The following is a 13,599-nucleotide window of genomic DNA, read 5'->3' as shown; positions in this document are numbered from 1 at the left end:
GTGCAACCACGAAACCCTAGGGGTTTGGCCCATACAATTATATCCACCTCAGCTTTAGATGTAGAACCTTAATAAACAACCAATGAGTGCATACCCATGATCCACTAAATTAAAACTAGGTACAATTCACAGGGAGACTATCATCTCATGTGTTTATTTTTAGTTAACACTTGTATAATCCACTAGTACCACATAATTACAAACCCTAGCTTGCTAGCCTCACATTGACACCATCCATCACCATACCACACCATTAAAATCAACCTCAATCATCAAACCCTAGTAGAACCATAAGGATAAACCCTAGTACCCACCTTGTGTAGCAATTCACATCACATGCTCCTATTCCACTAAACCCTACTTGGGAAATGATAAGCCACTTAGCTTAGAAACCATTAGAGATTACTTAGTAAAGCAATTGTGAAGTTATAGTAAACCCTAACTCATAGCAACACCTTGACCATCATTCTTTGATATGCTAACCATAATCAACCATAGTAATAAACCTGATAATACTTGTTACATATAGACCAATTCTATTTAAGAACCCAACTAGTTCCTATTAAAGAACTAAATGAATCCAATAGTAAACCCTAGAAAGCCATAGCTCCTATGTATAGTAGTTCATATTCTTATTTAACCTGTTCTTCAAAAGTTATTCTTTTGAAGTACAAATGTCAATCAAACCATAGAAGCCATAGTTCTTATTTGAAATACTTCTTATTTCTTAGACAACATGTTCTTCAAAAGTTATTCTTTTGAAGTATAGTATAAGTAATAATCAACCATGTTACTGTAGAACTTAAAAATTGACAATTGTTCTTTACATATTATTCCATCACTATTCTTTATGTGTATGATTGTTATGATGTCTTATATCACTTGGTTATGATGCTAATATAACCAAACCCTAATAAGAACCTTGTTTGAGAACCATTCTAAAAGTACAACCAACCCTAAAGAAATCTTTACAACTCATACATCCTAAATCATCGACGTTAGGTTACGCTCGGGACGATTGCATCTCATACTATGCATTATAGCATTTTTGCCAGTTCTTTAAACATTGTCCTTACCGGACGATGATGGTATTTCAGCATTTGGAGTTCTCACGTATCGAAGCTTTTGCCTGCATAATCTTGCAGTCAAGAAAAGCAAGTTCATCGCTTGCTCATGTCATTTGATTATTTGTATCAAACTATATGCAAAGTACTATACTTATCACTCATGCATTGAAAAGCAAAGTATTATTTTACAATTATGAATATGACTATGTGGTGGGCAATGGAACCATGGTATGTGTTGATATGGTGGAGGTTCCATTGCATGGGTACTACTCATCTAGGACTAAGTACCAATGCCGTCCAGTGATTCTAGCGCCGTACAAATCGCGTTGACCATAAGATCTATAATGGCTCTGGGGAAGTCAGTTGTATCTTTTCCCTTCTGCACGCCAACGGATTGGTAGAGCCGCGGGGTGTTGGAGGCACTGCCGTAGGTTGGGATAGCCTTTTAAATCCCCATCCGTGTGTGATGTCGGGCTCTACGATCTATGATGGATTGTCCAAAGTGCACCGTGAGTAAAGCCGTATTATCGGGAGAAGTCTACTGGGGGTGTACGGGTGGACAAAAGGGTGGGTTTGCAGGGTCGCGGAGAAGGCGGTGATTGGCTTGGATCTTACACCGGCCCCACACCAAGGAAGTGTGGACGAGCATGCATCTCGGATAGGTATCAAGGATAAGGTCTCTTATGGGAAAAGTAACGCACCTCTGCAGAGGATACTGAATTGTGACTGTCACTCCCTGTTCCGGGAAGGGAACTACGAACGCGGCAGGAAAGGAACTCCACGAAGTTCTGTTCAACCTGTGAAGACTGACGGGCATAGTTTTCAGAATAAAATAAACCTTTTGAAGAAATTTTTATGAAAACTTGCATTGGCCTATGACTTTCTGGTCTATGGCTGTAGCTAGTGCATGATACACCTATTTCCTAATATGAACTTGCTGGAGTACGCTCGTACTCATTCTATCCCATTTGAACCCCCTTCTTAGATCAAGGCACCGAAGGAGAAACTACCGTGGAACTCGAAGACAAAGGAGTCAAGCTGCAACAAGAAGAAGAATCCAATCAAAGAAGTCAATGGAGTCAACTTACGCATCAGCTATAATGGAAACCTAGACTAGTAATAGAAGGAAACCTTTCCCTAATCCTAGCACCTAAGTAGCTAGATTTCTATAGCAAGCCAATTAGCTCTTAAGCTTGAGTTAGCAATAAGATAGACTACGAGTCGTTCTTCTGGAGCTTTATTTGAAGTTTTACCTCACTGTAAAGTAGGAGGTTGTGTTGATCTTATGTAAACAGCTTTTGTGTACTTCTATAGACATACCTTGGACTCGCATATGTTTCTGTTGTACCACTGCGAGAGATGTAATATGAGTGGAACGGTGTTTCACTTGTGTTATGTCAACGACTTGTGTACTACACCATGCGGTGGTACTGTTGGGTCATCACAGCTGGTATCAGAGCAAATGCTTTGACCCTAGGATTAAAAGACTTTAAAGGAGACCTATAGGTTTGGTAGTGTCTATAGGCAGTGTTTTAGTTAAGTCAACTATGCTAAACCAACTAATCTTATGACTTGATATGGGTATTCACTTGAGAATAATCCTGACACACTTGAGTCAATCTTTCTTATCTATATTTCTTAAATGAAGTTAAATAGTTATCTTGCTTCATTCCAAATAATTAGAACACCCTTGAAGCTTAAGATAAAGGGTGGTAGTAGACCACAGTGGGTATACAATACATGGTAGTCCAAAGAGAGGATACAACCATAAGGAAGATATCCTATTGGAAGATGTATACCAAGTTATGTTATAGTTAAGTAAGAGTCATTTAAAATGTCAAATGACTGATGTTAAGTAAGGGAGATAAGTTATATAAGGTAGTATATACCTATGATGAGTCAATCATAGGAGGTAAGGAAGAGTGATAGGAATCATATAAGTCTACTTTTCATGGTAAAGTTGGTAATCATATATGATTCAATTGAGAGTCATGATGTGATAGAGTAGAACATCATAAGTACGATAACAGAAGTAGGATAAGGAGTAGGATTTAAGGAATAGTTCGAAAACTTAGGCCTTAAAATCCTAATAACTGTACCAAGTATGTTAGAACCACAGTCCTTAATTTAAAGAAGGCTTATTTAGAGTATATCACATAGAGAAATCCTAGAGTTATAGGTGGTATATTCTAAACAATCATGTGTTTAGAGTAGACATGTTAGAACTAATTGTATTACCGGAAGTAGTCCTCAATAGCACATATATATGGTATACTACTTTGTTAGTACTTCCAAAGAAAACTAGGTTAACTTCAACTATCCCAAGCCATTTTGTTTCAAGTTTGTCTCATTGCCAATGTGCAATTAAGATGAATGTTGAGACAAATAGTAGAAATTCACGTATTGTGCTAAGTATCACAACCTAAACCTATCTTATGTGGTGTTATATACTACACATCTGATCCTGATGTTTAGGGATGTCTTACCCAATTACTATCTTCAGGCAAATAAGGATGTGTATTATAAGCACAAAGCTGGATTTTCTTGGATTTTATTGGATTTTCATTGATTGACTAGATCCATACATGAAGTTTGACTTTGATATGCAAATGCATGTTGCAATATCAAGTTCTTACTTGATGTTATAGGTCTAGAGGGTCAAGGTATTCGTGTAAGGAAGTGATGAATCCTGAAGATTTTGAAGACAAGATGATGGTTCACGTGAAGAAGAAAGTAAAATTGTGGGAAGCAACCACAATACTCTAAAGGAAGGACCAATAAAACTCACTTCTATCCTTAACCAAGGAGTACTTCAACATGGAAGTATCAGGAAGTGAGAAAAGTAGTGAATATGGAGTAGTAGAAGTAGAGCTGTATTAATTCATTCTGGAAGAAGGTAATGCAAGTGAAGTCACTTACAATACTATTTTCATAGTGTCAACAAGTGGTTTTCTTGCAAAACAAACCCTGGAAGAAGGAAAATAGACAAGTGAAGTCGCAACTGGCATAATAAGACCGCAGCTGATATAGGATAATCATGAAGAAAAAGTATGTGAAGTGAGGTATATCTTAACTAAAACTATGTAAGAAGCCACAGCTGGTAGGTAGATATTGCCTAAAACCATAACATAGCCACAACTGGTATTCAATAAGCCACATCTCGTGTTAGATAGTCTGCAGCTGGTAACAAATAGTCCACAGCTTAATCGTTCTTTCACTCTAAAGGAAAGAGGGATTCCGTAGCTGGTATTCCGTAGCTAATAAATATTTAGTCGGAGGATTCACATCGGATACCCACAACTGTGTGGATACACCGCAAAGAATTCTTCGTGAGACTCTAGAAAAGTACAAACTATAAGCTAGACCAAGACTAATCTTTTAACCTTGGAGTTTATGGATTAGAAGAAAGGAAGTTTAAAGTCATTAGTAAACTCCAAGGGGGAGAGGAAGGCTGAATGAGAAGTATTAAGATATAATATTTGGAGTATGATGGACCAAGAAGAAGGTCTGAACTGAGAGGAAGTCCAATCTTATTTTTATAAGGTTGTTGGGATGTATCCATACCAAAGTACTCTCAGGAGGTTGTCAGACCAGAAGCCGAGGTTCATATCTCGAAGAAGTAAGGGTTAGACCCTAACTTAAGTGGGTAATTAATAATTACTCAGAAGCAGAAGAGTTCAAGTAAGTCTAAGATAATGAAGTTGGATGAAGAAGATATCGGAGAACAAACAAAGCCTAGTAGAAAGATTCCTTTCATGGAACCTAAAGAAACCAAAAGGAAGATAACTAGTACAAACTAGAAGCCATGATTGGATGGACTAAATGAGTCTAATCCATTCGTAGGACTAAACAACCAGGACCATGCCTATCGTAAATACCTTACGAAGTACCATTACTTTCGTTAGGGCAGTAAGGGACAACAATACCTTACTTTAAACAAATCCTTTAGACTTATGGTTTGGGCACCGCAGCTGGTACACCGTAGTGCCATATTACACCGTAGCTGGTAGAACCAAGTTTTGGGTACCCAGATAGGAAGCTATTACCACAACCGTTAGTGAAGTCCATTAACACAATAAGATGTCCTAATCCAAGAATCTTTGAAGAGTAAGCCTATAAGCTTAGAGTGTTGGAAGAAATCATAGAATTGAAGAAAGTATCAGTGCCAGACATCAAAAGACTCCAGGAAGGATCTGGACAAGGGATATATCCAATTATATCTAATGAGATCACCATGGAGTTTCAAAGGATTGTGATCTGTTCAAGTCAGCTCCACGTTCCGAAACATGAGAGCGTTCGAACTTCGGGACGAAGTTCAGTTTAAGGGGGAGAGGCTGTAATATCCCAGGTTTAGAGGCAACAAAATGAGAGAACACCAAAGTGTGCATTGCATTCATGCATAGAAAATCCGGGGGATTTTCGCGCTTTCAAATAAAACTTACCACAATCACTGAAGTTTCACTTGACTTGCTGGAATTGAAGTAGATCATCAAGTCAAGCGCTATAAACTTCACTGTGATCTTTGCGAAACCCTTATTTTGGGTAGACATAATTTGATCCATAGGTTGGATCAAAAAGGAACTAGAACTATTACACAACACTTAAAAGTTAGCAACTACCTTTGTGTGTAATTTAATTCACTTATAAATAAGGTAAACCACAGGGTCTAAAGTGCATAAAAGCCACACATTCTTATTTAAATCATAACTTATTAAATACATGGAATATCATAAAAGTAAATCCATTTACATTACAAATTATAGTTCAAACTATTTGAATAAAACTAACTAGGAGTATTTTGAAACTCATATGATCATGCCTTGGTGAAATCAAACCCAACTATCCAAAATTGAGAAGTAACCTTCAACCTTAACCTTTTTACCAATATTATAATGTAAATCCAATCAAAGATGGTATGATGACTGATGCGTGTAGTTGACACGTCCGTTGGGAACCCCAAGAGGAAGGTGTGATGCGCACAGCGGCAAGTTTCCCTCAGTAAGAAACCAAGGTTTAATCGAACCAGTAGGAGTCAAGAAGCACGTTGAAGGTTGATGGCGGCGGGATGTAGTGCGGCGCAACACCGGAGATTCCGGCGCCAACGTGGAACCTGCACAACACAACCAAAGTAATTTGCCCCAACGAAACGGTGAGGTTGTCAATCTCACCGGCTTGTCTGTAACAAAGGGTTAACCGTATTGTGTGGAAGATGATTGTTTGCGAGAGAAAACGGTAAAAACAAGTATTGCAACAGATTTGTATTTCGAGTATTAAAGAATGGACCGGGGTCCACAGTTCACTAGAGGTGTCTCTCCCATAAGATAAAAGCATGTTGGGTGAACAAATTACGGTCGGGCAATTGACAAATAGAGAGGGCATAACAATGCACATACATGACATGATAAGTATAGTGAGATTTAATTGGGCATTACGACAAAGTACATAGACCGCCATCCAACTCGCATCTATGCCTAAAAAGTCCACCTTCGAGTTATCGTCCGAACCCCTTCCGAGTATTAAGTTGCAAAGCAACGAGACAATTGCATTAAGTATGGTGCGTAATGTAATCAACAACTACTTCCTCGGACATAGCGCCAATGTTTTATCCCTAGTGGCAACGAGCACAACACAACCTTAGAACTTTCATCACTCGTCCCGGTGTCAATGCAGGCATGAACCCACTATCGAGCATAAATACTCCCTCTTGGAGTTAAAAGCAAAAACTTGGCCGAGCCTCTACTAGTAACGGAGAGCATGCAAGATCATAAACAACACATATGTAATAACTTGATAATTAACATGACATGGTATTCTCTATCCATCGGATCCCGACAAACACAACATAGAGTATTACGAGATAGATGATCTTGATCATGTTAGGCAGCTCACAAGATCCAACAATGAAGCACAATGAGGAGAAGACAACCATCTAGCTACTGCTATGGACCCATAGTCCGGGGGTGAACTACTCACTCATCACTCCGGAGGCGACCATGGCGGTGTAGAGTCCTCCGGGAGATGAATCCCCTCTCCGGCAAGGTGCCGGAGGAGATCTCCAGAATCCCCCGAGATGGGATCGGCGGCGGCGGCGTCTCAGTAAGGTTTTCCGTATCGTGGTTTTTCGCATCAGGGGTTTCGCGACGGAGGCTTTAAGTAGGCGGAAGGGCAGAGTCGGGGGCCTGACGAGGGGCCCACACCATAGGGCGGCGCGGGCCCCTCCTTGGCCGCGCCGCCATGTGGTGTCGCCACCTCGTGGCCCCACTTCGTATGTTCTTCGGTCTTCTGGAAGCTCCGTGGAAAAATAGGCCCCTGGGTCTTCGTTTCGTCCAATTCCGAGAATATTTCGTTACTAGGATTTCTGAAACCAAAAACAGCAGAAAACGAGACCGGCACTTCGGCATCTTGTTAATAGGTTAGTTCCAGAAAATGCACGAATATGACATAAAGTGTGCATAAAACATGTAGGTATCATCAATAATATGGCATAGAACATAAGAAATTATCGATACGTCGGAGACGTATCAATGACTCATCCACAATAATAAAACCATCCACATGATATTTAGTAGCAAATGCCTCTTGGCTATCTAAAAATAAATCATATGAGAAGATAATCTCTATGCCACATGGGATGAAAATATCTACATGACTTGCTTTCCAAGCTATGCCACCTCATGCTCAAAGGATTGCTATGGATGAGGGCATGACAACCAAGCACCTTACTCATCTCACCAAAACAAGAGTCACCCACCTAGGTGTCATGATACTAGAGCTTGCCCAAGCCTATAAATAGAGCCACACCCTTCATCCATTTGATCATCAAGTACCATCATACATGGGAACAAACACTTAGAGCCACTCCATGTGAATTAGAGAGAATCAAGATGAAGAAGCTAGGAGGTGGAGGCATACCACAAGATGCAGGTTTATCAGATTTCCGAAGAACAAGCTACGGAAGATACCAAGGTAGAATTCCTAGGAAATCATATATTTAGAGGATCATATCATCATCTCTTGAGTAGGACCTTAGGCTATTCCAAGACATTGAGAAGTGAGAGAAATATTAAAGAAGGATTAGTGAGGAATGAGTGGATCTTGTCTAATGCATGATCATATCTTGTAGACCTAGATGATAAGTTAAACCATATGATTACTAGATCTCATCTATCACATAAAATAATAAGTATATCACTAGTAGTTAACCCCAGACCAATCCTCATGCCTTGTGTGGAGGAGTAACCCTAGCTAGCCAATAAAACATAATCAAAGCTTATGCTTATATCCAATTCTAGCTTGTGTATTACATGAGTAATCCCAAATAAAACCCTAGACCACATTTGAATCCAAGTACCAATTGGGATCATGAAAAGAACCCTGCCATACCTCATGCCTATTTAATACTTCAATTGGTGAAGCATCACCAAAACCCTAAACCTTTCACCTAGGAATTACTTCACATAAAATATTGAACTCTACCCTTCCATCCTAGTAGACCAAATGAAGTAGTGTTCTATAAATTAAACCATCATTAGCAAATGCATTGCTAATTATAAACATAGGATCCATCTTAATTAGTTCAAGCTAAAGTTTACTACAACCAGATTAGTGATTATAGAATTTTCTTAGCCATCTTATTAAAACCATAGGAATAATTCTTCACATACAATTTTAACACAATTCCAACCTCATTACCAATAATAGGAAACTCTAGCCATAATTAAATTATATGTGAGTAATCACTATGAATAAGCACTAGCACAATAGAATATGTTCACCTTCACATGTTCTCAATTTCAAATCCTTTAAAACAGAATTGATTCCTAAATTTAAAAAGCAATTGAGATGAACCCTAAATCTATAACTATTTTAAATTTTGAGTTGTGTCTCATGCGAACATAAAATTAATCAATTATAAAATGGTTGTTTGAAAACAAAACAATACAGTGAGTAACATTATCAAATTGTTATGATATTCAAATAAGTTAGAATCGGTAAAACAAAACAGAATTCAAATATGAATTCAAACAAGAAAAATAGAAAACAAAACATAAATTTAAAAGAGAAAAGAGAGGGAAAGCTCACCTGGCTTACCTGGCCGTGCAGCCCATCACCACCACGTCGACCAAGCCCAGCACCAGCCCAGCCCACTAAAGAAAACGACCCAAACCACCTTACCGATTCGTCGAGGAAGAAAAGGAGCATCGTCGTCTTCCTCAACGGCGACAGCGCACAGGGGCACCCCGGCCACCTCACCGTGATGGATAGGGACGCCCTGGACGTCGTCAGAAATCTCAGAACCGCGCCCAAATCCTCTCGCGTCCGAGCCTATCTAATTGCGTCCCGATTCATGCTCATTTGCAGTAACAATGACACCGCCACATCTCGGCCGTCGTCGGCGGTGAACTTCCTAATTTGACCTTGCCGAGCTCTATAAATAGGTCAAGAACTTCTCCAGGAAACCCTAGTACCTCGCCGCCCATCCATTCTCTCTCAGTAGCCCTCTATCTCTCGCAATCAACAAAACTCACCGACGGCTGTTCTCCGGCTAGCCGCCGATTTAGACCACCTCAGCATCCGGCACGTGGTCGAGGAGAAGCGCCGTGTCTCAGGGAGCATCCTCGTGGAAGGAATCGAGAAGAGGAGGTCTCAACTGCCGCCAATCGACCGTTCCCTTTGATCGGCATCCCGCCGAAATTCAAAGCTTGTCGTCATCCTCGTCTCCGGCAGACTCCGTCGAGCATCTGGGAAGCATCAAGGTGAGCAGGCGCGTCGAATGAGCTATCCCTTGCTTCCTATAGTGCATCCTAGCGTGAGTTCGTATGTTGGCCGGATTTCGCCGCCGCAGACGAGTTCACCGGAGTAGCTCCGGCGACCTTTTGGTGGAGGCGTTCATACTCGTTTGCTCGGTATCGTGCACCTGGTTCGAACGCGATAGTTTAGGTAGTCTCTCGGAGGTCTCTAGCCGTCGTTTTGTTGCTCGCCGGAGCATCGCCGACGTTCTCTCCGGCGAGAGCGACGTGTCCTGCCTCGTCAGCGTTGGTTGACTGGTCTTTGCCCGCGTGGCAAATGACCCAGTCAACGGCCCCACCAGTCAGTCTCTGCAGGTATAAGTGAACGGGTAAGTTTAGTGTTTTAGATTTATTTCAAATTCCAGAAAATCACTGAAACTTTGCAAAATTGTATAAAATCCATTTCAACTCAGAACAATATAAATAATATATCAAAATGTTCACAAAAATAAACTCTATTCAAATAAAATATAAAATAAAAATGTGTGTCAAAATAAAAATTCACTTATTTCTAATTTTGTTAATTATGCCTTTTCAATTATTTGAAATCCAATTTGAAATCAATAAATTAGATAAGTTTAAAAATTAAATTTAACTATTCAGTAACTAAGTAAAATGTTTAGATTAATTTTATTTATCATATTTGCATTAACTTAATTATTAGTGGTAATTCATAAACCCTAATTTGCAAATTACTATTTTCTATTTTCTTTAAATAGTAATAACTCAAGAAAATATTATAAGTCAATATTATTTTGGTAAATCAAAACTTATTTACTTAAACATATTTAGTTAACAAGTTAATTATTTTAAACCCTAATAACAATTATTAAACCCTGATTCTTAATTAAACCAAAATAGGAGTACTCTAATTATTAAATCTTGTGAAGATTAATAAAATATCAAACCATCACTAATTTTGATTCAAAGTAATTAGTAACCACAACTCTATTACCAAATATCATTTTAGGAGATATACCATAGCTTAGAAACCCTAGTTTCAATTTGAGTAAGACATTGATCCCATTATTTCATGTGATCATCCTAAATTAGTGCAACCCTGAAACCCTAGGGGTTTGGCCCATACAATTATATCCACCTCAGCTTTAGGTGTAGAAACTTAATAAACAACCAATGAGTGCATACCCATGATCCACTAAATTAAAACTAGGTACAATTCACAGGAGACTATCATCTCATGTGTTTATTTTTAGTTAACACTTGTATAATCCACTAGTACCACATAATTACAAACCCTAGCTTGCTAGCCTCACATTGACACCATCCATCACCATACCACACCATTAAAATCAACCTCAATCATCAAACCCTAGTAGAACCATAAGGATAAACCCTAGTACCCACCTTGTGTAGCAATTCACATCACATGCTCCTATTCCACTAAACCCTACTTGGGAAATGATAAGCCACTTAGCTTAGAAACCATTAGAGATTACTTAGTAAAGCAATTGTGAAGTTATAGTAAACCCTAACTCATAGCAACACCTTGACCATCATTCTTTGATATGCTAACCATAATCAACCATAGTAATAAACCTGATAATACTTGTTACATATAGACCAATTCTATTTAAGAACCCAACTAGTTCCTATTAAAGAACTAAATGAATCCAATAGTAAACCCTAGAAAGCCATAGCTCCTATGTATAGTAGTTCATATTCTTATTTAACCTCGTTCTTCAAAAGTTATTCTTTTGAAGTACAAATGTCAATCAAACCATAGAAGCCATAGTTCTTATTTGAAATACTTCTTATTTCTTAGACAACATGTTCTTCAAAAGTTATTCTTTTGAAGTATAGTATAAGTAATAATCAACCATGTTCTGTAGAACTTAAAATTGACAATTGTTCTTTACATATTATTCCACCACTATTCTTTATGTGTATGACTGTTATGATGTCTTATATCACTTGGTTATGATGCTAATATAACCAAACCCTAATAAGAACCTTGTTTGAGAACCATTCTAAAAGTACAACCAACCCTAAAGAAATCTTTACAACTCATACATCCTAAATCATCGACGTTAGGTTACGCTCGGGACGATTGCATCTCATACTATGCATTATAGCATTTTTGCCAGTTCTTTAAACATTGTCCTTACCGGACGATGATGGTATTTCAGCATTTGGAGTTCTCACGTATCGAAGCTTTTGCCCGCATAATCTTGCGGTCAAGAAAAGCAAGTTCATCGCTTGCTCATGTCATTTGATTATTTGTATCAAACTATATGCAAAGTACTATACTTATCACTCATGCATTGAAAAGCAAAGTATTATTTTACAATTATGAATATGACTATGTGGTGGGCAATGGAACCATGGTATGTGTTGATATGGTGGAGGTTCCATTGCATGGGTACTACTCATCTAGGACTAAGTACCAATGCCGTCCGATGATTCTAGCGCAGTACATATCGCGTTGACCATAAGATCTATAATGGTTCTGGGAAGTCAGCTGTATCTTTTCCCTTCTGCACGCCAACGGATTGGTAGAGCCGCGGGGTGTTGGAGGCACTGCCGTAGGTTGGGATAGCCTTTTAAATCCCCATCCGTGTGTGATGTCGGGCTCTACGATCTATGATGGATTGTCCAAAGTGCACCGTGAGTAAAGCCGTATTATCGGGAGAAGTCTACTGGGGGTGTACGGGTGGACAAAAGGGTGGGTTTGCAGTGGTCGCGGAGAAGGCAGTGATTGGCTTGGATCTTACACCTGGCCCCACACCAAGGAAGTGTGGACGAGCATGCATCTCGGATAGGTATCAAGGATAAGGTCTCTTATGGGAAAAGTAACGCACCTCTGCAAAGGATACTGAATTGTGACTATCACTCCCTGTTCCGGGAAGGGAACTACGAACGCGGCAGGAAAGGAACTCCACGAAGTTCCGTTCAACTCCGTGAAGACCGACGGGCATAGTTTTCGAATAAAATAAACCTTTTGAAGAAATTTTTATGAAAACTTGCATTGACCTATGACTTTCCGGTCTATGGCTGTAGCTAGTGCATGATACACCTATTTCCTAATATGAACTTGCCGAGTACGCTCGTACTCATTCTATCCCATTTGAACCCCCTTCTTAGATCAAGGCACCGAAGGAGAAACTACCGTGGAACTCGAAGACAAAGGAGTCAACTGCAACAAGAAGAAGAATCCAATCAAAGAAGTCAATGGAGTCAACTTCTGCATCAGCTATAATGGAAACCTAGACTAGTAATAGAAGGAAACCTTTCCCTAATCCTAGCACCTAAGTAGCTAGATTTCTATAGCAAGCCAATTAGCTCTTAAGCTTGAGTTAGCAATAAGATAGACTACGAGTCGTTCTTCTGGAGCTTTATTTGAAGTTTTACCTCACTGTAAAGTAGGAGGTTGTGTTGATCTTATGTAAACAGCTTTTGTGTACTTCTATAGACATACCTTGGACTCACATATGTTTCTGTTGTACCACTCTGAGAGATGTAATATGAGTGGAACGGTGTTTCACTTGTGTTATGTCAACGACTTGTGTACTACACCATGCAGTGGTACGCTGGGTCATCACACACTGAGGGTCCCTTTAGAGATTGCTTCCTCAATCCAGATAATCCACTTGTCACTGAAACCTTTTTGTCTGCAACAGTCCAGTAAGAAATTCCAATTTACTTTGTCATATGCTTTCTCAAAATCAATTTTCAGCACTACCCCCTGTGTTTTCTTGCATTTGGATTCTCTAAGAATTTCCTGT

Source organism: Lolium rigidum, chromosome 2 (assembly GCF_022539505.1).
Source record: "Lolium rigidum isolate FL_2022 chromosome 2, APGP_CSIRO_Lrig_0.1, whole genome shotgun sequence".
NCBI lineage: Eukaryota > Viridiplantae > Streptophyta > Magnoliopsida > Poales > Poaceae > Lolium > Lolium rigidum.
The sequence above is the reverse complement of the archived record's forward strand: the minus strand, read 5'-3'. Positions refer to the sequence as shown.